The following is a 26,715-nucleotide window of genomic DNA, read 5'->3' as shown; positions in this document are numbered from 1 at the left end:
GATTTTAAGATATTTTCCTTCTGTTATGTATATGTGTTTATATATAATATTTTTTTAATTTAATATACAGTCCACAAATTTATATATTTACCAGCATTCCTGGTGATGTATTTTTTCATTTGTAATTATTAGGTCCAGAGCAACTTGTGGATATGACAGTGGTAGGTATCGAAGGGGGACATTTTTTGAGACCTAGGTGTCCCAAATTCCTACTTGTCTAACTGATAAATAATAATTATCTTTGTTCATTTACTGTTATGTTTACCTGGAGTTTACCTGGAGAGAGTTCCGGGGGTCAACGCCCCCGCGGCCCGGTCTGAGACCAGGCCTCCTGGTGGATCAGAGCCTGATCAACCAGGCTGTTGCTGCTGGCTGCACGCAAACCAACATACGAGCCACAGCCCGGCTGATCCGGAACTGACTTTAGGTGCTTGTCCAGTGCCAGCTTGAAGACTGCCAGGGGTCAGTTGGTAATCCCTCTTGTGTGTGCTGGGAGGCAGTTGAACAGTCTCGGGCCCCTGACACTTATTGTATGGTCTCTTAACGTGCTAGTGATACCCCTGCTTTTCATTGGGGGGATGGTGCATCGTCTGCCAAGTCTTTTGCTTTCGTAGTGGGTGATTTTCGTGTGCAAGTTCGGTACTAGTCCCTCTAGGATTTTCCAGGTGTATATAATCATGTATCTCTCCCTCCTGCGTTCCAGGGAATACAGGTTTAGGAACCTCAAGCGCTCCCAATAATTGAGGTGTTTTATCTCCGTTATGCGCGCCGTGAAAGTTCTCTGTACATTTTCTAGGTCGGCAATTTCACCTGCCTTGAAAGGTGCTGTTAGTGTGCAGCAATATTCCAGCCTAGATAGAACAAGTGACCTGAAGAGTGTCATCATGGGCTTGGCCTCCCTAGTTTTGAAGGTTCTCATTATCCATCCTGTCATTTTTCTAGCAGATGCGATTGATACAATGTTATGGTCCTTGAAGGTGAGATCCTCCGACATGATCACTCCCAGGTCTTTGACGTTGGTGTTTCGCTCTATTTTGTGGCCAGAATTTGTTTTGTACTCTGATGATGTACATAATGATACATTCAGATAAATGTAATTTTCCACATAACAACCTGTCGGTATTGTATACCATGTTTATATCCACTATACATATCACCGTCCTCACACATCCACAATATTATTACCAAATGAATATTTCTTCTTTTTTGCATATTCGAATTAAGCTTGAGTTGACCAAATGCCAGAATTTCTATATAAGAGTGACTTTGGGGCAGAAATCACGATGAAAAGGTTGGGGGGGGGGATAGCTAGGGGACCTGTCTTGAAGCTGTGCTATTATTATTTTTGTCTGGGAGGACTGGTGGAGAGTATGGGGGGGATGAAGATGTAGCCCCCACTTGCCTCTTCTCCCTCCCCCCCACCATGACTCCTCTGTCAAATGAGAACAAAAGAATGAAGGAAAACTACAGCGGGCCTCCTGGGCGATACTTGTCAAGTCTTTATCAAATTTCATCCCTATTACTCAAGTATTCATCCATCCCATTCCCCAAACTACCCAAGACTTAAGCTTCAGCAACGTAAACCAACACTAGGGCGTATTTATTAGAGATTAAGGTCCCAGGACCGAAACGTTTTCTAATAAATATGTCTTAGTGTTTGTTTACGTGTTTTTTTTTCTTAACCAATTTGTGGGTAATAGTTACCAAGGTTTACACTTAAGCTTCAGCAACCCTACTGACATAAGACACTGACAGTCTAACAGACAATTCATGGAAGTCTACGACTTGTTCTTTGTCGTTCAGTTATCATCATTAACAGTTTGTCAGGTTTAAAAAGAAACATATTCAATAGAGGCTTAACAGTTCTATACCATTGTTCCTCTACTCGGAGAATCTGTCTCACGTCCCACCATTATTGTACAAGCGAGCGGCCCATGTCCTTTCGCATGCTTTTACACTTTCCCGACACTACTCAAGACAGCAAGGGTTACGCCAATACATAAAGGTGGTGACCCTACAGACATAAACAACTATAGGCCAATATCAAACTTACCATTGCTGTCCAAAGTCTTCGAGAAACTCGTGCACGGGAGACTATATTCATTTATAACGGCACAAAACATACTCAACCCCTGCTAATTTGAATTCAGGAAAAATAAAAGCACTAATACGCAATTATAAAAATGCTAGACCTGCTTTACAAAGCATTGGAAAATAAGGAATATCCGCTAGGAATTTTTATTGACCTAAGAAAAGCGTTTGACACAGTAGACCACGGCATCCTACTCCACAAACTTGACCACTATGGTATAAGAGGCCATGCGCTTGCATATTTTAAATCCTACCTTTCTAATAGGTATCAGTATGTCACCATTAAAGACACAGCCTCATCAATACGGCCACTTGATACTGGAGTTCCGCAGGGAAGTGTCCTTGGACCCCTGCTCTTCCTCATTTACATCAATGATCTTCCAAACATATCCCAACACCTGCAACCCATTCTCTTTGCTGACGACACGACTTATGTCATCTCCCACCCTAATCTTGCCACCCTCAACACCATTGTTAATGAGGAGCTGCTCAAAATATCGACTCGGATGACAGCCAATAAACTTACACTTAACACTGGTAAAACCTACTATATTATGTTTGGTAGCAGAGCAGGTGTTGCGCAACTTAACGTTAAGATCGACAACACTCTAATTGTCAGACATAATGAGGGCAAATTCCTTGGCCTATACCTCGACAACAACCTAAATTTCAGCACCCATATCCAACACATATCCAACACCCATATCCAACACAGTATCCAAAACGGTGGGGATCCTCTCCAAGATACGATACTACGTACCAATATAGACACCTTGTATTGTGCCAAAACAAAAGCATTCACATTGCTAAACTCAAAATTATGATGTAGCCACTTAGCCTTAATACTATAATCTGTATGGACTTAATGTTAAGAATTAATCTAAGTCTGCTCGAAATGCCTAGCCATGCTAGGTGTCCTAGTGGCCCCCTCTGTAATTAGTATTTTATAACATGTAAACCACAAAATACCCAAAACCTGTAAACCTCACATTGTAACCATTATAGAGAATAAACTTGAATTGAATTGAATTGAATTATGTTCTATTGCCAGAAGGCTTACTTTAGTACTCAAATGTACTCGCCTATTTGTGGTTGAAGGGGTTCGAATCTCAGCTCCTGGCCCCGCCTCTCTGCTGGCTGCTACTGGTTTCACTCTTTCCTGGCTGAGTGAGCCCTATCATATCTATTATTAAAGCTATGTATTGATTCTTCCTCTGCCACTTCGCTTTCCAGGTCGTTCCAATACCTGACTACTCTAAGCCTAAAGAGATATTTCCCAACATCCCTGTGACTCATCTGTGCTCTCAACTTCTGCCGTGACCTCCCGTACCCGACAGCCTCCTCTCTGACCCTTCCTGTCCATCCTGTCAATTCATCTGAGTATTTTGTACGTCGTAATCTTGTCACCTCAGGTCCTGTCCTCCAGAGTGTCGTCAGGTCATACCCTTTAACTCTGGGACTAATTTCATTATAGGCCTGCATTTTTTACAGCTTCACATACTTAACTAGATGGGGGTTCTATACTAGCAATGTATGTTCTAAAATGGGTCTAACATATGCTGTGTGTTAGATTATGAATGCATCCTGTTTGGTGGCCTGGTGGCTAAAGCTCTCGCTTCACACGGCGAGGGCCTGGGTTCGATTCTCAGCCAGAGTAGAAACACTGGGCGTGTTTCTTTACACCTGTTGTCTATGTTCCCCATCAGTAAAATGGGTACCTGGGTGTTAGTCGACTGGTGTGGGTCGCATCCTGGGACAATGACCTAAATTGCCCGAAATGCTGAGTATAATAAGGGGTGTGGAAAATTGCATTTATCTGTATGTACATAACAATAAATGAACATAGATAATTATCATTTATCACTTAGACAAGTAGGAATTTGGGACACCTAGGTCGCAAAAATGTCCCCCTTCGATACCTACCACTGTCATATCCACAAGTTGCTCTGGACCTATTAATTAAATGAAATATACATACAATCAACCATTCAAATCATTATGAAGCCCTGTGTAGTCTGCAGTCAATCAAACAAACGGGCTTCCACATGGATAAATTGTCATTTTTGTGGAAATTGGTGTCACGCCCCTTGTGCAGATATACAAGAACTAGCTACAAGCAGTATTAAAACAGGGAAGTGTTTTTGGGTATGCCCAAATGAGATAAATCTGTGGACTAAAATCACAAGGGTATTAAAAGAGGATAACATCAAAGCTGCTTTCATAGACAACCTGGAAGCTTTCTACAACAGATGGGAACATAAAAAGTCTGGGCTGAATGGTACTGCCCTTGATACTGGCCATGTAGTCAGAAACTGTAAGGCTGGAGGTGATGTCCTGGTAGTCAGTAAATGTGGGGCTGATAGTGCTGCCCTGGGAGACAGTAATGGTGAAGCTGGAGGTGCTGTCCTGGGAGACAGTAATGGTGAAGCTGGAGGTGCTGTCCTGGGAGACAGTAATGGTGAAGCTGGAGGTGCTGTCCTGGGAGACAGTAATGGTGAAGCTGGAGGTGCTGTCCTGGGAGACAGTAATGGTGAAGCTGGAGGTGCTGTCCTGTGAGACAGTAATGGTGAAGCTGGAGGTGCTGTCCTGGGAGACAGTAATGGTGAAGCTGGAGATTTTGTCCAGGTAGTCGGGAATTATACGCAGGAAGGAATACATATAAATGACCTCATAGGGGACAGGAGCCGTAGTGGGGAAACAAGTGTAGTCAAAGATAAGATAAAACCAAAATTGCAAACTAGAAATACCACAGGAAATAGCAAACAAGAGGACTCCACTAGCAATAGTGAGGATATATTACCAAAAACAACTGGTGGGAGCTCCATTGTTGGTGCTAGGGAGGATAGGAATAAGACAGGGAAACATGCACCAACAGGGAATACAGTCACAGAAACCCAAGGCAAACGGAAACCAAGCCTGTGCACATACTATGCACTTGGTTTCTGCAGACATGGGAAATCTGGAAAAACAGACGGATCGTGCAACTATGACCACCCTAGAAAATGCCATGCCCATATGACAACAGGAAAATGCAAACTCCCTTCCTGTAAGTTTTTCACCCTGAAATGTGTACCTCTTCAGTACAGGAAAGACTGTGCTATAACTTAAATTGCCAGGCACACCATCTAAAGGGGACAAAAAGATACAAAACATCAAGGCCATGGGAAAACCTGGGTAGCCACAGCCACTCAAGAGGGAGAGGTTTTTTAGTGCCAGGAAGGAAAAAAAAACTGGCAGGAAATGGCAGAAATCGTACACCAAATCCAGTCATTCCTGGAGTGGAACCACAGTCGATGGCCTCCACTCCAAACCAACAGATACAGATACTAATGCCGGAAAAAAAATCCTCCCCCAGTACCAACAATACCACCAGTCCGATGACATTCTTCTTTGCAAATATACAGGGTCTAAAGCCAGCAACAAACAACAAAATACCTTTCATCCGTAGACTGCTTGCAGAGGCAAAGGCAATGTTCGAGGCTTTCACTGAGACCCACGTAAAGGATCACTTGGGCAACGAAATATGGATCCCAGGTTACAACCTATACAGATGTGACAGAGTGAACAGGCAAAAGGAGGGGGGTTGGCCTGTACATTGCAGAGTCACTTGTTTGCACAGAACTGCTTAATGCTTCAAATGATGTAGTGGAAGTTTTAGCAGTAAAGGTCGAGAACCAAAACCTAGTCATTGTGGTAGTCTACAAGCCTCCGGATGCAACATCCCAGCAATTCCAGGAACAGTTGTTAAAAATTGACCACTGTCTGGAAAATCTTCCAGCTCCTGCACCCAACATCTTGCTCCTGGGGGATTTCAACTTAAGGCACCTAAAATGGAGGAATACAGCAAATAATATTGTTGCAGTAATAACACCAGGAGGCAGCTCTCATGAAAACTCACACTCACACGAGCTTTTAAATCTCTGCACAAAATTCAATTTAAACCAGCAAATAATAGAGCCTACTAGACTGGAGAATACACTAGACCTCATCTTCACTAACAATGATGATCTGATAAGAAATGTCACCATATCAAAAACAATATACTCAGATCACAACATAATTGAGGCTCAGACATGTATGCGTGGAGCCCCAGACCGACATAATGAGACTAGTCACGAGGGAGCATTCACCAAATTCAACTTCAATAACAAAAACATAAAGTGGGACCAAGTAAACCAAGTCCTAACCGATATAAGCTGGGAAGATATACTAAGCAACACAGACCCCAACTTATGCCTAGAACAGATTAACTTGGTGGCACTCGATGTATGCACAAGGCTTATTCCTCTAAGAAAAAGGAGGAGTAGATGTAAAATAGAAAGAGACAGGCGCTCCCTTTACAGGCGACGAAAAAGAATAACAGAGCGGCTAAAAGAGGTCAATGTATCTGAAATGCGTAGGGAGACACTGGTCAGAGAAATAGCAAGCATCGATCTTAAGCTAAAGGAATCTTATAGGAGTCAGGAATCGCGGGAAGAACTAAAAGCCATAAATGAAATTGAAAGAAACCCAAAGTATTTCTTCTCCTATGCCAAATCAAAGTCGAGAACAACGTCCAGTGTTGGGCCCCTACTTAAACAAGATGGGTCCTACACAGATGACAGCAAGGAAATGAGTGAGCTACTCAAGTCCCAATATGACTCAGTTTTTAGCAAGCCGCTAACCAGACTGAGAGTCGAAAATCAAAATGAATTTTTTATGAGAGAGCCACAAAATTTGGTTAACACAAGCCTATCCGATGTTATCCTGACGCCAAATGACTTCGAACAGGCGATAAATGACATGCCCATGCACTCTGCCCCAGGGCCAGACTCATGGAACTCCGTGTTCATCAAGAACTGCAAGAAGCCCCTATCACGAGCCTTTTCCATCCTATGGAGAGGGAGCATGGACACGGGGGTCGTCCCACAGTTACTAAAAACAACAGACATAGCCCCACTCCACAAAGGGGGCAGTAAAGCAACAGCAAAGAACTACAGACCGATAGCACTAACATCCCATATCATAAAAATCTTTGAAAGGGTCCTAAGAAGAAAGATCACCACCCATCTAGAAACCCATCAGTTACACAACCCAGGGCAACATGGGTTTAGAACAGGTCGCTCCTGTCTATCTCAACTATTGGATCACTACGACAAGGTCCTAAATGCACTAGAAGACAAAAAGAATGCAGATGTAATATATACAGACTTTGCAAAAGCCTTTGACAAGTGTGACCATGGCGTAATAGCGCACAAAATGCGTGCTAAAGGAATAACAGGAAAAGTCGGTCGATGGATCTATAATTTCCTCACTAACAGAACACAGAGAGTAGTCGTCAACAGAGTAAAGTCCGAGGCAGCTACGATGAAAAGCTCTGTTCCACAAGGCACAGTACTCGCTCCCATCTTGTTCCTCATCCTCATATCCGACATAGACAAGGATGTCAGTCACAGCACCCTGCCTTCCTTTGCAGATGACACCCGAATCTGCATGACAGTGTCTTCCATTGCAGACACTGCAAGGCTCCAGGCGGACATCAACCAAATCTTTCAGTGGGCTGCAGAAAACAATATGAAGTTCAACGATGAGAAATTTCAATTACTCAGATATGGTAAACACGAGGAAATTAAATCTTCATCAGAGTACAAAACAAATTCTGGCCACAAAATAGAGCGAAACACCAACGTCAAAGACCTGGGAGTGATCATGTCGGAGGATCTCACCTTCAAGGACAATAGCATTGTATCAATCGCATCTGCTAGAAAAATGACAGGATGGATAATGAGAACCTTCAAAACTAGGGAGGCCAAGCCCATGATGACACTCTTCAGGTCACTTGTTCTATCTAGGCTGGAATATTGCTGCACACTAACAGCACCTTTCAAGGCAGGTGAAATTGCTGACCTAGAAAATGTACCGAGAACCTTCACGGCGCGCATAATGGAGATAAAACACCTCAATTACTGGGAGCGCTTGAGGTTCCTAAACCTGTATTCCCTGGAATGCAGGCAGGAGAGATACATGATTATATACACCTGGAAAATCCTAGAGGGACTAGTACCGAACTTGCACACGAAAATCACACACTACAAAAGCAAAAGACTTGGCAGACGATGCAACATCCCCCCAATGAAAAGCAGGGGTGTCACTAGCACGTTAAGAGACCATACAATAAGTGTCAGGGGTCCGAGACTGTTCAACTGCCTCCCAGCATACATAAGGGGGATTAACAACACACCCCTGGCAGTCTTCAAGCTGGCACTGGACAAGCACCTAAAGTCGGTTCCTGACCAGCTGGGCTGTGGCTCGTACGTTGGTTTGCGTGCAGCCAGCATCAACAGCCTGGTTGATCAGGCTCTGATCCACCAGGAGGCCTGGTCACAGACCGGGCCGTGGGGGCGTTGACCCCCAGAACTCGCTCCAGGTAAACTCCAGGTAAACACCAGGAATACTTGTAAATATATAAATTTGTGGACTGTATATTAAAAATAATAAATAGTTATATACATACACAATTACATAACAGAAGGAAAATATATCTTAATATCACTCACCAATTTGACTTGATATTAAGTTGCATCATACTCAGAAAAACCTCACTAACTAAATTTATGAAAACACTGGCCAGAATTATACACAAATCTAGAGAGCTTATCTGAGGTTCTTGGAGCTGTCTTGTCCAGTCGTCTGATATCTCAAGTTATGCAGGAATGCATATCCACCAATTTCGCCTCCTATCTGAGAGGTGTCAACACAATTTTAACCTCTAGAGTACAAAAAATTCTTCCCATTACACCAACGTTGTATCCAATTCAAAACGATAAAATGGCGACTGACTCCCCCAGCCGCAGGTTTCCCATTTTCGATATCATACTTCTTTTAAAAATACAATATAGGGCATCTATTTACCTATAAATTACCATATTTCCGGAAAATATATACAGTATTTTCCACACTGCGACCGGGCGGAGTTCGTTGCTAAACGACTCAAATTGCTCATTTGACAATGGTGGAGGACCTGGGTACATATAGGATCTGGCATCCACACGGCGACATATTACACAAGATTTAATCAGCCTTTTTACACTTTGCCATCCTTGTGGAATCCAGAAAGTTTCCCTAATACAATTTAAGGTATCTTGTACCCCACCATGCATTACATTTTTATGGGCATTTAGAACAATTAAATTTGTTAGATGAGTTTTGGGTAGTAAGATAGGGTGTTTAGCATGATCAACCAATTCAGCATTTTGTAACCTACCTCTGCACCTAATTACATTGTTCTCTAAATACAGCCCCAATTTCTCTATTATGGAACCTTTCACAATTTTTCTTTCCATCATCAATTTAATCTCACTTCCATAGATTTCCTCCTGTACCCTCTTTATCCAATATTCAAGAGGATGTGAAAACTTAAATGAAATATTCATCTTGTTTAGAAATTTAAACACCAACTTAGTTACATTGATTAGTTTGGGTAAACAAGAACACCTATTTATATCAATGGCTAAGGAAGGACAAACTATTGGAGTGGTGGTCACAGTAATTTCAACAGGAGCAATACACACCTTTTGTACAGGCCAATTAGCTTTATTTACCAACCAGCTCAGTCCTTTAAACCATGATACAGCATTTACAAATTTAGCATAAGATAAACCTCGAGACAAGAAATCAGCTGGATTCTCCTCACCAGGTATATGATTAAATGTTAACATATGCTGACCCAAACTATTATACTTCTCTTGCATCTGATTAATTTCAGGGACTCTGTTTTGGACGTACACAATTTTACTGTTTCCATTACGAATCCATTGTAAGGATACCTCATTATCAAACCAAATTACAGTGTCACTAATATTTATCTTATGCAACTTATTTCTTATATAATTAGCTAATTTGACACCTACATAAATGGCTGTTAATTCCAAGTGAGGCAAGATACGTGATTTAATTGGAGACACTTTAGCCTTAGACATAACAAGAGAAATAACACTATTACATTGAAGGTAAGCAACTGCTCCATGTGCCAATTTTGAAGCATCACAAAAAATGTGGAGTACATTTTTCCCATTTGGATTGGCCACCTGGCGTGGGAACTCCAACATTGGAATTTTCTCATAATCACCAATTAATTCATCCCACCTGTTAATGAATTCCTCAGGTAGAATATCATCCCAAGCACATTTAAGTTTCCATGCTTCCTGTATTAATAATTTCCCTCTTATAGTAAGTGGTGACACTAAAGCTAGTGGATCAAAACATTTGGAAACTTCAGCAAGCAAAACTCTCTTAGTTAATTTATTGGGCATACTGTAATTATTAGGTTTTAACATTAACAAATCTCTCTCAGTACCCCAAGTTAAACCTAATACATTACTACATTTTGGCACTTCATCTCCAGGGAAATCTTTACTTATTTTGTCCTTTAATTTGGAAGAATTACTATTCCATTCCCTCAGAGGCATATTTGCACTTTGCATTATTTTATTAGCCTCTCCATAAGTCATTAACAGTTCCTTTCCAGTTGATGTCACACCCAGGAAATTGTCCACATAAAATTGTTTGCTCATTCCTTTACTCAATGGACTTCCCGTACATTTAAGGTGTGCATTTATCGTCGCTTAAAGTAGGAACGGACTGGATGTAGCACCAAATACAGTGGACCCCCGCATAACGATGGCATCGCATAGCGATTTTTCCGCATAACGATTACTTTTATCGCAAAATTTTTGCCCCGCATACCGATTAAAAACCCGCATACCGATTTTCGTCCGAGACGCGTCCAATGTGCCCTCACATGTGCCGGCCGTCCCATTGTTTACCAGCCAGCCTCCGCGGTAACATCCAAGCATACACTCGGAATATTTCGTATTATTACAGTGTTTTCGGTGGTGTTTCTGGAAAATAAGTGACCATGGGCCCCAAGAAAGCTTCTAGTGCCAACCCTGTGGTAAAAAGGGTGAGAATTAGTATGGAAATTAAGAAAGATTTTGAAGGGTTTGGGGCTAACCCTGAGAAGCCTATGCCAGTTGTGGAATCCATTGTGCCTACTTCAAAGATTAAGGAAATGTGTGCAGAGTGGTTTGAACTGCAAACCTTTATAGATGAAAATCACCCTGACACAGCTGTTGCAAGCCGTGCTTGTGACTATTTCAATGACAATGTTATGGCCCATTTTAGGAAAGTCTTGAAGAAACGGGAGGTACAGAGCTCTATGGACAGATTTGTTGTGCGACAGAGGTCCAGTGACTCTGAAGCTGGTCCTAGTGGCATTAAAAGAAGAAGGGAAGTAACCCCAGAAAAGGACTTGCTACCTCAAGTCCTAATGGAAGGGGATTCCCCTTCTAAACAGTAAGAAGATAATGCTCTCCCCTCCTCCCATCCCATCAATCATCACCAGATCTCAATAAAAGTAAGTGTCATGTAATTGTGCATGCCTTTTTCAGTTTGTGTGTATTAAAATTAACATTTCATGTGGTAAAAAAAATTTTTTTTCATACTTTTGGGCGTCTTGCACGGATTAATTTTATTTCCATTATTTCTTATGGGGAAAATTAATTCGCATAACGATTATTTCGCATAACGATGAGCCCTCTTGCACGGATTAAAATCGTTAACCGGGGGTCCACTGTAATACGCTCCTAAAGCGAAAGGTTTTCAGTGGGCTAAGTGGGTCACTAGGATTCTCAGGCCATAAGAAGTGGGTACAATCCCGGTCAGCCTCTTGTAAACCCACTCTTAGGAAAGCTTTACTTATGTCAGCCGTAAAGGCATAATGCTCCACTCTGAAATATAATAAGATATCTCCTATTTTTTCTCTCAACGACGGACCTGTCATCAAACAGTCATTTAAACTAGGTACATTTTTGTTACTCCTGGCACTACAATTAAACACAATTTTCAGAGGAGTGGTCTTAGAATCCTTCTTCCCTCCGTGATGTGGTAAATAGTGACCATAAATTTTGGCTTGCTCAGGAGGTACCTCTTCTATAAATTTATTAATTAACTGTTTAGCAATTATGTCATTATAGGCAGTTAACAATTCTCCTGTCTTACTCAGTTCACGGAGCTGAGCCTTTAATTGTCCATATGCCATTCTGTAATTAGTGGGCAATTCTGGATGGTTCAGTCTCCACGGAAGTCGTACCCAGTATTGTCCAGATTCAAATTTTACATCTCTCAGGTATTGCTCCTGAGTAAAAGAATCGTCTGGACTTTCTTCATTTACATTTATTCCAATGCTGTCTAATTCCCACAATTTATGCACTGGCTCAACACCATCCTCTATGGAAGAATTATACTGGGGCACGACTTCATGAGTAAGACACACAGTTATGGTATTTGTAGTTTCCTCTAGTCATGAATTATTATTACGAGGAATCCTACCATACATTACATGGCCTCCTGCAGTCTTCAAAAGGGTGACACCACATTTCTTTACCATACCCTTTACAAAGGAGGCATAATAGTCACTACATATCAAAATATTTATCGGGCCTACAGAATCATCACTTACACCAGAAGGTGCTAAATTTACATTATGTGAAAGTCTTTCTGAAGCTTTACTAAGCCCTACTGTAGATATTTTCTCTGGAAGTCTATCTACAATTACTGCATTAACACGTTTTTTCTCATTGCCCAACCTGACAGTTACATAAACAGTGTCATACAATTGAGTCCTTTTATCCGAGAGAAAACCAGATAATTTTAAAGTTGTGGGATCTCCCATCTGTACTTTCATACCATCAAGACATTTACGTTTTATGAAAGTACGCTGGGATCCCTGGTCCAATAATGCAGTTACATTTTTTATTTATGCCTTTTATCATCAATTTTTACCTGCAACACAGGCAAGGCTACTTCAGCAAAACCATCATTATTAACATTAGCAGCAATTTTTACATTAGCTACTGTTGTGTCAGGATTGTCAACATTATCATTATTATCAACATTATCATATAGACCCTTACACATGACTATATGGTGTCTTCCTTTGTGACATTGATAACAGAAGTTTAATTTGGCATAACAATCCTTTACATTGTGATTACCTAAACATCTGATACATCTGTCAAGTTCCTCCAATCTTTCAACTTTATCATTCCATGAATTGTATGCATTGCAATTCTTAGAAAAATGAGTACCCTTGCAGAAAAGACAATCTCTCTTTTGTCTGACTGGTTTCTTATTAACTGGGCTACTCTTAAGGAGGGTACTTATTCTTCTTACCTTGTGGAGAATCATTATTTCTGATTCCTGCTACTTGATATGCACCTATGCAACTCTTTTTAGGAAATGAATTTTGATTAACAACATTGGGATAATTTTTCCCTTTGTGAAACTTGACAGATACCTCAGAGTTATTATGTGTTGCATCTTTAAAATGAGTTAGTTGGCTGGTCTGCAACTGCACAATCAATTCTTGTAGACCTAGTCTTATTTCCTCCAGACCAAAATAACCCTTGTGATATTTGTTTGAGAGCTATTCAAGTGTTTTATAGTTTAATTTATTCTGTATCATGGCACTCAATAACCAGTCTGAATCCTTCAGATTATATTTATTACTTAAAGTTTTGAGAGTGCTCTCCAGTTTAACTCTAAACTGCTGTAAACCTTTGTAAGTGTGATCTGGGGATTTTAAATTAACAATGATATTCACTAGATCCAACCTACTTTGTTCTATATTACCATAAGTGACCTTCGGCAAGTCAAATGCTTCCTTGTAAGAGTCATCTACATTGGGAAAGGCTTGTATGAGTATGTGAGCATCTCCTCTTACCTGTCCTTTGAGGTAAAATAATTTAGTTACACAGGCTAGGTCACTCCTGTCATGCACAGCTGCTTTAAAAATTGACCAAAATTCCTCCCAATTTTCACCAGGATTAAATACAGGTAAACATAGTTCTGGGAGTTTTGGCAAAGACATATTATTTGTTGGAGCAGACTGATTAACTGTTTGGTTTACACATTTTAATTTATTCAAGGCCTGACTTTTACAAGAAAGAATCTTTTCCTCTAATTCATAATACTGATTAATTATGAGATCTACTTCAGTCTCATCTACACAGTTTACTAATAAATCTCCTTCATATGTGTTGTAATATAATTTGTATGAATCATATCTATTACCTAAAGCATCTAAATACAATTTTAAATCATCAGTATTCACAGTTTCTTGATTCATTAATTCCAAACATTTATTATATGCCTTGGTTACATGACCCTTTCTAGCCTGCAGTGATGCTTTCTTTGCTCTATATTCCATACCTGGAGTTTACCTGGAGAGAGTTCCGGGGGTCAACGCCCCCGCGGCCCGGTGTTTGTCTTCTACATTAATTTCCTCATTTTCAGCCATGATGCATTTATATTAAATTCAACTTAATAACACTGATTATGTACTAAATTATGCACTTTATAAAGGTAAATAGTACAACTTACCTTTAAATAAATTCTAGCTGCTTGAGCTTAGCAATTACATGTAAAAAATTGTAATATAAATTTTAAATACACATTAATAATGTTAGCTACACTTGAGATTAGCAATTACACATGTAAGAATTTTATATATAAAATTTAAATGTACATTAATACAAACCTTTAGCCAGCCTTGGCTTATCAAAATTATTATACAAATTAATATAAATCCTTGCCAGAATTTGGCACAGCAAAATTAATATACACAATATAATCTTTATCCACACTTGTCTTATCAATTACACATACACTGATATAAATCTTGGCCAGAATTGTCTTTTCAAATTAGTATTATACAAATTAATATAAACTTAGCCAGTCTTGAGCTTAGCTTATCAAAATTAATATTGTAATAATTATAATCCATTACACATTAAGTAAATTTGTGAACTTAACATCCACCTCCTTCTGCTATTTCACATATAATTATTAAGTAATTAACTAATTAATGACTTCACTAATTACCTCCGGTTCAAGAAGGACCAACGGGCAAATTAAATGTGGAAAAATGCATTTAGCTGAATGTATCATTATACAGTGGACCCCCGGTTAACGATATTTTTTCACTCCAGAAGTATGTTCAGGTGCCAGTACTGACCGAATTTATTCCCATAAGGAATATTGTGAAGTAGATTAGTCCATTTCAGACCCCCAAACATACACGCACAAACGCACTTACATAAATACACTTACATAATTGGCCGCATTCGGAGGTAATCGTTATGCGGGGGTCCACTGTATACATAACAGTAAATGAACATAGATAATTATTATTTATCAGTTAGACAAGTAGGAATTTGGGACACCTAGGTCACAAAAAATATCCCCCTTCGATACCTACCACTGTCATATCCACAAGTTGCTCTAGACCTATTAATTAAATGAAATATACATGCCCCAGGAATGCTGGTAAATATATAAATTTGTGGACTGTATATTAAATTAAAAAATTATTATATGTAAATACACATACACATAACAGAAGGAGAATATATCTTAATCATAACAGTCACCAATTTGACTGGATATTAAGTTGTATTATACTCAGAAAAACCTCACTAACTAAATTTATGAAAACACTGGCCAGAATTATACACAATTCTAGAGAGCTTATCTGAGGTTCCTTTAGCTGTCTTGTCCAGTCGCCTGATATCTCAAGTTATGCAGGAATGCACATCCAACAATTTCACCTCCTATTTGAGAGGTGTCAATCCAATTTTAACCTCTAGAGCACAAAAAATTCTTCCCATTACATTAACGTTGTATCCAATTCAAAACCATAAAATGGCGACTGACTCCCCCAGCCGCAGGTTTCCCATTTTCGATATCATACTTCTTTTAAAAATACAATATAGGGCATCTATTTACCTATAAATTACCGTATTTCCAGAAAATATATACAGTATTTTCAACAAGGGGCTTCCTATATATCATTATGTCATTGATGTCAGCTAGGCCTGTATACCATGTACATGTACTTGTAATAAATAAATAATAAAGCTACCCTTTAATTTGCTAGTCTCGCATTTGCTGCAGCAGTTATTCGGTTGTGTGCCTCAGGGAAAATGCTCAGAACTGTGCTCACCCCGAGCGCCTTCGCTTCCAGGAAGGTTTGCAACTTTTGTCAGTTTTCGCACATCTTTGCCTTTCTCCTTTCTCCGATTTTCGTAACTTTGCATTTGCTTGGGGTTAAACTCCAGTAGCCACTTGTCTGACCAATCCTACAGTTTGTCTAGATCAATCTGTAGTTTTTCCTGATCTACTCTTGTATCCTTCTCACTTGTTTTTCATCTGTAAACAAGGATACCTCCGACTAAATTTCCTGTCATGTCGTTCACATACACATGACTCAGCACTGGTCCAAGTACTGACCGTTGTGGAACCTTACTCACCCATTCCGACACCTCCTCCCTGACAGTAACTCGTTGCTTCTTTCCCGTTAAGTGTTCCCTGATCCACTGTAGTGTTGTTCCCTGTAATCTCTTCCTGCTCCTCTAGCTTTTGTGCCAGTCTCTTGTGGGGGTATATTATCAAGACAATTAATTGCAGTCTAAAAATATGCAGGCCACCCATCTTCTCTCCTCCCTAACTTATGTTACCTTATAATATAAAACTCTAGCAGAGTTCTGTTTGTTGTTTATGAATTCACTCCTTTCCAGGTGCTCCACTACTCTTCTGATAATCTTCTCCATAACCTTAAGTGTCCCGGTGGCCAAAGCTCCCGCTTCACACACGGAGGGCCCGGGTTCGATTCCCGACGGGTGGAAACATTTCGACACGTTTCCTTACACCTGTTGTCCTGTTCACCTAGCAGCAAATAGGTACCTGGGTGTTAGTCGACTGGTGTGGGTCGCATCCTGGGGGACAAGATTGAGGACCCCAATGGAAATAAGTTAGACAGTCCTCGATGACGCACTGACTTTCTTGGGTTATCTTGGGTGGCTAACCTTCCGGGGTTAAAAAAATCCAAACGAAATCTTATCTTATCTTATACATGTTAATGACACTGGCCTGTAATTCAATGCCTCCTGTCTGTTCCTGTTTTATTTTAATATTAGGACTACTTTCGTTGTTTTCCAGGCCATTGCAAGGTACCCTGTATCAGTGGATTTGTTGAAGATCATTACTAATGGTTAACACAGTTCTGCTCCCTCAGATTTGATGTTTATTGCTATGTCATTCTGAATTTGTCATTCAGTCTCTCCTCTTAAACATGCATTTTCATTTCTGGCTCTTCTGCTTGCTTCTCTGTTCTCTGCCATCCTTTGCTTCCCTTATGTCTTCCATGCTCTTGCACTTTTAGGCACCTGCCTCCCTACACCTCAGAGTGAACTATGGGTTAGTTCTGTTCTTGTCTTTGCTTCTTCTGCTTCTGGGTGCGAATTTCTCCTTCGCTTCCTGGCACTCTCCTGCTACTTATGCCTTCATTTCATTTGATGTTTTTCCCATTAATTCTCTTTCCCGTGGCACTTTTTTAGAAATTCTCTCATATCATCATTGTCCTTTTTTTCCTGAAGTCAGGTTTGTTCCTTCCTTCATTCGCTGAATACCTCACCACATTCACCTCCATAAGGTATTTTAACTTCAGCTCTGCGTGGTTGCTAGCCTCTCATATTCGATGTCCTCCTCATCAGTCACTTAGGCTGAGGCTGAACACAAGGTTCAGCCTAACTGGTTTATTACTTCCTCTTTCCTTAGTTGTGTCCTTGATGTGTTGACACATGAAATTTTCCATTGCCACCTCTAACAGTTACAGTTTAACTTTTCACATTTCTGGCTCTCCATGTAGTTCCAAACCTTCACAGTCTGTTTCTTTATGGTTGAATTATTATTATAATTAAAGCTAAGTACTATACCCGCAAGGGTCATGCAGCACTGCTTTTATGATAGAAGTCTTTCATGATCAGTAAGTTTACACTGGCCTACTTACACTAATGAATTTTTCCACTGGTGACTCCACCCCCTGCCTTAATGCACCTGACTGCAGTATGTAAGCCACTTTTCCGTGCATATGCTGTATATATTTCTCAAGATTCATGGGCTGAACACATTGACTCCAGATTGAGGGACTGATTACCTCAATCTCCTTCTCCTCTTCCACCATCCTTCTCTGTATTGGACTGAAAAAACCACTGGCTGGCAAAACATTTCCACCATTTACATCACAAGAAGTAGGGTGGAGGAGGCAGTAGAGATGTCATGTTTGAGAGTTGTGTATGTGAGTATTATGCAGAGAATTCAGTGCAGAAATTAGAAGATGGAGTGAGGTTACCAAAGGTATAACTCAAGAGGGCTGAGGAGGGGCTCTTGAAGTGGTGTATTCATTGAGAGAGGTTTGACCAGCATAGAATGACCAAGGGGGTATATAAATAAAGGGTGGAAGGAAGATAAGATTTTGTTTGGATTTTTAGCCCAGATGATTATCCAGGATAACCCAAGAAAGTCTGTGCATCACTGAGGACTGTTTTTCTTATTTCCATTGAGGTTCTTTGAACTTGTCCCCCAGGATGTGACCCACACCAGTCGACTAACACCCAGGTACACTACTTGCTTGCTGGGTGGGCATGGACAGGTGTAAGGAAACACCCAATGTTTCAACCCTTGCCAGGATCGAACCACAGACTGTGTGTGAAGCAAGAGTGTTGCTTACCAGGCCACGGGACACCCTGAAAGAGGGGTAGGAGTCATCCGAGAATGGGTTGGAAGGAGGAGGTAAAGGAGGTTTTGAGTGTTAGGTGCTTGAGCATCCAGCAGGCTTTTATGAACATGTTACATCAGAATGAAAGGAGCAAGTGATTTTTATGGCTTGATGTACTACTGGAGTGTAAAGAAGGAAACATTCATGAATTATTATTATAATCAAGTTAAGTGCTAAACCCATAAGGGTCACACAGCACTTCAATATTGATGAAGTGATTCAGGTAAACCAGTTAACCAGACTTGAGACCTGGAGGTAGAAAGTAGTGCCTGTACTCTGAAGGAGAAGTGGATATATAATTTGACAGGTCATTTAAATAAGAAAAAAATATGGAGCGAGATAAACAAGTTAAGAAAGCCTAGGGAACGAATGGATGTGTCAATTAAAAACAGAGTAGGGAAGTTAGTAGATGGGGAGAGGGAGGTATTGGGTAGATGGCGAGAATATTTTGAGGAATTTTTAAATGTCAACCAAGAAAGGGAGGCGGTAATTTCATGCACTAGCCAGGGAGGTATACCATCTTTTAGGAGTGAAGAAGAGCAGGATGTGATTGTGAGGGAGGTGCGTGAGGCATTACATAGAATGAAAGGGGATAAAGCAGCTGCAACTGACGGGATCATGACAGAAATGTTAAAAGCAGGGGGGGGATATAGTGTTGGAGTGGTTGGTATTTTTGTTTAATAAATGTATGAAAGAGGGGAAGGTACCTAGGGATTGGCAGAGAGCATGCATAGTCCCTTTATATAAAGGGAAGGGGAACAAAAGAGATTGTAAAAATTATAGAGGAATAAGTTTACTGAGTATACCAGGAAAAGTGTATGGTAGGGTTATAATTGAAAGAATTAGAGGTAAGACAGAATGTAGGATTGCGGATGAGCAAGGAGGTTTCAGAGTGGGTAGGGGATGTGTAGATCAAGTGTTTACATTGAAGCATATATGTGAACAGTATTTAGATAAAGGTAGGGAAGTTTTTATTTCATTTATGGATTTAGAAAAGGCATAATTATGGGGAATCAAATACAAAATGGGAAATGACACAGTTACTTTTTGCTGATAATACTGTGATTATGGGAGATTCTAAAGAAAAGTTGCAAAGGTTAGTGGATGAGTTTGAAAGTGAACATAGAAAAGAATATGGTGATGAGGGTATCAAATGATTTAGATAAAGAAAAATTGGATATCAAATTGGAGAGGAGGAGTATGGAAGAAGTGAATGTTTTCAGATATTTAGGAGTTGACGTGTCAGCGGATGGATTTATGAAAGATTAGGTTAACCACAGAATTGATGAAGGAAAAAAGGCAAATGGTGCATTGAGGTATATGTGGAGACAAAAAACATTATCTATGGAGGCAAAGAAGGGAATGTATGAAAGTATAGTGGTACCAACACTCTTATATGGGTTTGAAGCTTTGGTTGTAAATGCTGCAGTGAGGAGGCGGTTGGAGGTGGTAGAGATGTCCTGTCTAAGGGCAATGTGTGGTGTAAATATTATGCAGAGAATTGGGACAATGGAAATTAGGAGAAGGTGTGGAGTTAATAAAAGTATTAATCGGAGGGCTGATGAGGGGTTGTTGAGGTAGTTTGGTCATTTAGAGAGAATGGATCAAAGTAGAATGACATGGAGAGCGTTTAAATCTGTAGGGGAAGGAAGGCGGGGTAGGGGTCATCCTCGAAAAGGTTGGAGGGAGGGGTGAAGGAGGTGACTCACGAAATCGTAATGGCTAAAGCGACGGTCTGGAGTTTTGAGACTCTCTGACCGCGGGTTCAATCCCGGCCGGGGTATGGTTTGTAAAAGAGGTTTTGTGGGCGAGGGGCTTGGACTTCCAGCAAGCATGCATGAGCATGTTGGATAGGAGTGAATGGAGACGAATGGTATTTGGGACCTGACAAGGTGTTGGAGTGTAAGCAGGGTAATATTTAGTGAAGGGATTCAGGGAAACCGGTTATTTTTATATAGCCAGACTCGAGTACTGGAAATGGGAAGTACAATGCCTGCACTTTAAAGGAGGGGTTTGGGATATTGGCAGTTTGAAGGGATATGTTATATATCTTTATATATGTTTCTAAATTGTTATATCTGGGCACCTCTGCAAAAACAGTGATTATGTGTGAGTGAGGTGAAAGTGTTGAATGATGATGAAAGTGTTTTGTTTTGGGGGATTTTCTTTCTTTTTGGGTCACCCTGCCTAGGTGAGAGATGGCCAACTTTAAAAAAAAAAAAAATTTAAATTGTGATGCCAGTGCACTTCTGACAGGACAGCTAGTTAGAGAATGATGTTTTTCATTTTTGGGGAATCCTACTTCTGTGAAAGACAGGAGGAGAGAGTAATTTTTATAAACTACTTACATTTAGGTCACACTACACTTAGGGGCTTGGACTTCCAGCAGGCATGAGTGAGCGTGTTTGATAGAAGTGAAGGGAGATGAATGGTATTTGGGACCTGACGAGCTGTTGGAGTGTGAGCAGGGTAATATTTCGTGAAGGGATTCAGGGAAACTGCTTATTTTTATATAGCCGGACTTGAGTCCTGGAAATGGGAAGTACAATGCCTACACTCTAAAGGAGGGGTTCGGGATATTGGCAGTTTGGAGGGATATGTTGTGTATCTTTATACGTATATGCTTCTAAACTGTTTTATTCTGGGCACCTCTGCAAAAACAGTGATTATGTGTGAGTGAGGTGAAAGTGTTTAATGGTGATGAAAGTATTTTCTTTTTGGGGATTTTCTTTCTTTTTGGGTCACCCTGCCTCAGTGGGAGATGGCCGAATTGTTAAAAAAAAAAAAAAAAAAAAAAAAAAAAAAAAAAAAAAAAAGACATTTAGTTTTACCCAAAAATCCATCACTCAGGTCCTCAGTAATTGTGGCCAGTTGAATGGTTCAGATTTTTTTGTGTACCAATTAGCCTCAGCAGAATTGTCCTGTGTATTGCTTTCAGTACTGTTCTTTCTCACCCTGGACAAAACCCACACTGGCACCATCACAGTTACTTTAATTTTCTTGTGCACTAATTTCTGAAAACAAATTTTTCTAGAGTACCTTTCACTGACTATTTATTGCTTCTTGTTTTCTTTGCCTCTGCCTTTTCTCTGCACCTGAAGTCTATTTTCTGTGTCTGTCTTTATTAGTGTACAATAAAATTAAAAATTATGAATAAGAATAAATTGTATTATTTTAATAAGGGGATACTCTAAGCCCACAGGGGTCTTTTAGTGCCTGGGGAATGGGAAGCATTCAGGTTCCAAGGAAGGAAAAGGATAAATCCAGTTCCTTGAATCAAAAGCCCTTCACCAACATCAAGGAACTACCAGTACAAACAAGTACATATATAGAATACAGTGGTACCCCAAGTTTCGTACATGATTTGTTACAGAAGGCCGTTTGGGTGCCGTTACTGAACGAATTTGTTCCCATAAGGAATAATGTAAATTAGATCAGTCTGTTTCATACCCCCAAAAATAAACTTACAAAAGCACTTACAATAATACACTTACATAACTGTTCGAGCTGGGAGCTGTACGAAACTCGGGGTACCACTGTACTAGTTTTTCCACAAATTATGGATGACTGGAAATTTAGTTTGGACAACGACTGTCTATGTCCTCGTGGCAAATCTGTGCTTTGTTATGTGCAAGTCTTTCAGTACAAGGAACAGTGGAACAATCCTCTATTTGCTAATCTTGGCCCATTTTCAGATCAACCAAGTTGTTACTGATTGACCTGTCTTCTGTAAAGAGCACAGTAAAGACTAACAATACAGTATAGTATTCATTGGAAAGCATTTAAACCATTGGAATTAGAAAATGCATGGTGAATGAAAGGTAATCAGATCTGACCTAAGGGGAGAATAGTTCCAATTCCCTGAATCGATAGTCCATTATTATTTTAATCAATTTAAGCACTAAGCCTGAAGGGGACATACAGTGCTGAAGACCCCTTCATCACTACCCTTGAAGATCCCTTCATCACTGCCCTTGAGGGCCCCTTCATCACCACCCTTGAAGACCCCTTCATCACCAACCTTGAATACCCCTTCATCACACCCTTGAAGGAAAAGAATGGCATTATTGTCAGTCTGGGTTGTGAATTAAGACAGTTTAATGTTTCTTTACTTGTCAAGAGAACCAGATACATTACCTGTCCATGCTGGTCACTAATTCTGGTGGCAACACGGAATAAGCCTCATTACCCTACCTGTTGCTTTTATTCGACAATTCTGGCAATTGAAGTGGGCACCCAGGGAATATCATAGATAAAACATGGAAGGCTTAAGACTAGTACTCACCTAATTGTGGTTGCAGGGGTCGAGACTCAGCTCCTGGCCCTGCCTCTTCACTGATCGCTACTAGGTCCTCTCTCTCTCTGCTTCCAGAACTTTGTCATACCTCGTCTTAAAGCTATGTATGGTTCCTGCCTCCACTACTTCACTTGTTAGGCTATTCCACTTCCTGACGACTCTATGACTGAAGAAATACTTCCCAACATCCCTCTGACTCGTCTGAGTCTTCAACTTCCAATTGTGACCCCTTGTTTCTGTGTCCCCTCTCTGGAACAACCTGTCTCTGTCTACCTTATCTATCCCATGCAGTATTTTGTATGTCGTTATCATGTCTCCCCTGACCTGCTTGTCCTCAATGTCGTCAGTCCGATTTCCCTCAACCTTTCTTTGTAGGACATACCCAAGATCCGGAATTAGCCCTGTTGCAAACCTTTGCACTTTCTCTAATTTCTTGACGTGTTTGACCAGATGTGGGTTCCAAACTGGTGCTGCATACTCCAGTATGGGCCTGATGTACACAGTGTACAGTGTCTTGAACGATTCCTTACTAAGGTATCGGAACGCTATTCTCAGGTTTGCCAGGCGCCTGTATGCTGCAGCAGTTATCTGGTTGATGTGTGCCTCCGGAGACATGCTTGGTGTTATGGTCACCTCAAGATCTTTCTCCTTGAGCAAGGTTTGCAGTCCTTGGCCACCTAGACTATACTCTGTTTGCGGTCTTCTTTGCCCTTCTCCGATCTTCATGACTTTGCACTTGGCAGGGTTGAATTCAAGAAGCCAGTTGCTGGACCACGTGTCCAGTCTGTCCAGGTCTCTTTGAAGTCCTGCCTGGTCCTCATCTGATTTGATTCTTCTCATTAACTTCACATCATCTGCGAACAGGGGCACTTCTGAATCTATCTCTTCCATCATGTTATTCACATATACCAGAAATAGCACTGGTCCTAGGACCGACCCCTGTGGGACCCCGCTCGTCACAGGTGCCCACTGTGATACTAGTCAGGACCATACAGTGACAGTAAATAATATTAAGGCAATCCATACTGGCAGTTTATAAATTAATTTGTGTATTTTTAAAATCAATTAAATATTTTTTATTTTTTTTTTTTTTTATTATCACACTGGCCGATTCCCAACAAGGCAGGGTGGCCCGAAAAAGAAAAACTTTCACCATCATTCACTCCATCACTGTCTTGCCAGAAGGGTGCTTTACACTACAGTTTTTAAACTGCAACATTAACACCCCTCCTTCAGAGTGCAGGCACTGTACTTCCCATCTCCAGGACTCAAGTCCGGCCTGCCGGTTTCCCTGAATCCCTTCATAAATGTTACTTTGCTCACACTCCAACAGCACGTCAAGTATTAAAAACCATTTGTCTCCATTCACTCCTATCAAACACGCTCACGCATGCCTGCTGGAAGTCCAAGCCCCTCGCACACAAAACCTCCTTTACCTCCTCCCTCCAACCCTTCCTAGGCCGACCCCTAACCCGCCTTCCTTCCACTACAGACTGATACACTCTTGAAGTCATTCTGTTTCGCTCCATTCTCTCTACATGTCCGAACCACCTCAACAACCCTTCCTCAGCCCTCTGGACAACAGTTTTGGTAATCCCGCACCTCCTCCTAACTTCCAAACTACGAATTCTCTGCATTATATTCACACCACACATTGCCCTCAGACATGACATCTCCACTGCCTCCAGCCTTCTCCTCGCTGCAACATTCATCACCCACGCTTCACACCCATATAAGAGCGTTGGTAAAACTATACTCTCATACATTCCCCTCTTTGCCTCCAAGGACAAAGTTCTTTGTCTCCACAGACTCCTAAGTGCACCACTCACTCTTTTTCCCTCATCAATTCTATGATTCACCTCATCTTTCATAGACCCATCCGCTGACACGTCCACTCCCAAATATCTGAATACGTTCACCTCCTCCATACTCTCTCCCTCCAATCTGATATTCAATCTTTCATCACCTAATCTTTTTGTTATCCTCATAACCTTACTCTTTCCTGTATTCACCTTTAATTTTCTTCTTTTGCACACCCTACCAAATTCATCCACCAATCTCTGCAGCTTCTCTTCAGAATCTCCCAAGAGCACAGTGTCATCAGCAAAGAGCAGCTGTGACAACTCCCACTTTGTGTGTGATTCTTTATCTTTTAACTCCACGCCTCTTGCCAAGACCCTCGCATTTACTTCTCTTACAACCCCATCTATAAATATATTAAACAACCACGGTGACATCACACATCCTTGTCTAAGGCCTACTTTTACTGGGAAAAAATTTCCCTCTTTCCTACATACTCTAACTTGAGCCTCACTATCCTCGTAAAAACTCTTCACTGCTTTCAGTAACCTACCTCCTACACCATACACTTGCAACATCTGCCACATTGCCCCCCTATCCACCCTGTCATACGCCTTTTCCAAATCCATAAATGCCACAAAGACCTCTTTAGCCTTATCTAAATACTGTTCACTTATATGTTTCACTGTAAACACCTGGTCCACACACCCCCTACCTTTCCTAAAGCCTCCTTGTTCATCTGCTATCCTATTCTCCGTCTTACTCTTAATTCTTTCAATTATAACTCTACCATACACTTTACCAGGTACACTCAACAGACTTATCCCCCTATAATTTTTGCACTCTCTTTTATCCCCTTTGCCTTTATACAAAGGAACTATGCATGCTCTCTGCCAATCCCTAGGTACCTTACCCTCTTCCATACATTTATTAAATAATTGCACCAACCACTCCAAAACTATATCCCCACCTGCTTTTAACATTTCTATCTTTATCCCATCAATCCCAGCTGCCTTACCCCCTTTCATTTTACCTACTGCCTCAAGAACTTCCCCCACACTCACAACTGGCTCTTCCTCACTCCTACAAGATGTTATTCCTCCTTGCCCTATACACGAAATCACAGCTTCCCTATCTTCATCAACATTTAACAATTCCTCAAAATATTCCCTCCATCTTCCCAATACCTCTAACTCTCCATTTAATAACTCTCCTCTCCTATTTTTAACTGACAAATCCATTTGTTCTCTAGGCTTTCTTAACTTGTTAATCTCACTCCAAAACTTTTTCTTATTTTCAACAAAATTTGTTGATAACATCTCACCCACTCTCTCATTTGCTCTCTTTTTACATTGCTTCACCACTCTCTTAACCTCTCTCTTTTTCTCCATATACTCTTCCCTCCTTGCATCACTTCTACTTTGTAAAAACTTCTCATATGCTAACTTTTTCTCCCTTACTACTCTCTTTACATCATCATTCAACCAATCGCTCCTCTTCCCTCCTGCACCCACTTTCCTGTAACCACAAACTTCTGCTGAACACTCTAACACTACATTTTTAAACCTACCCCATACCTCTTCGACCCCATTGCCTATGCTCTCATTAGCCCATCTATCCTCCAATAGCTGTTTATATCTTACCCTAACTGCCTCCTCTTTTAGTTTATAAACCTTCACCTCTATCTTCCCTGATGCTTCTATTCTCCTTGTATCCCATCTACCTTTTACTCTCAGTGTAGCTACAACTAGAAAGTGATCTGATATATCTGTGGCCCCTCTATAAACATGTACATCCTGAAGTCTACTCAACAGTCTTTTATCTACCAATACATAATCCAACAAACTACTGTCATTTCGCCCTACATCATATC

The sequence above is a fragment of the Cherax quadricarinatus genome, chromosome 17 (assembly GCF_038502225.1).
Source record: "Cherax quadricarinatus isolate ZL_2023a chromosome 17, ASM3850222v1, whole genome shotgun sequence".
NCBI classification, from domain to species: domain Eukaryota; kingdom Metazoa; phylum Arthropoda; class Malacostraca; order Decapoda; family Parastacidae; genus Cherax; species Cherax quadricarinatus.
Note: the sequence above shows the minus strand (reverse complement) of the source record.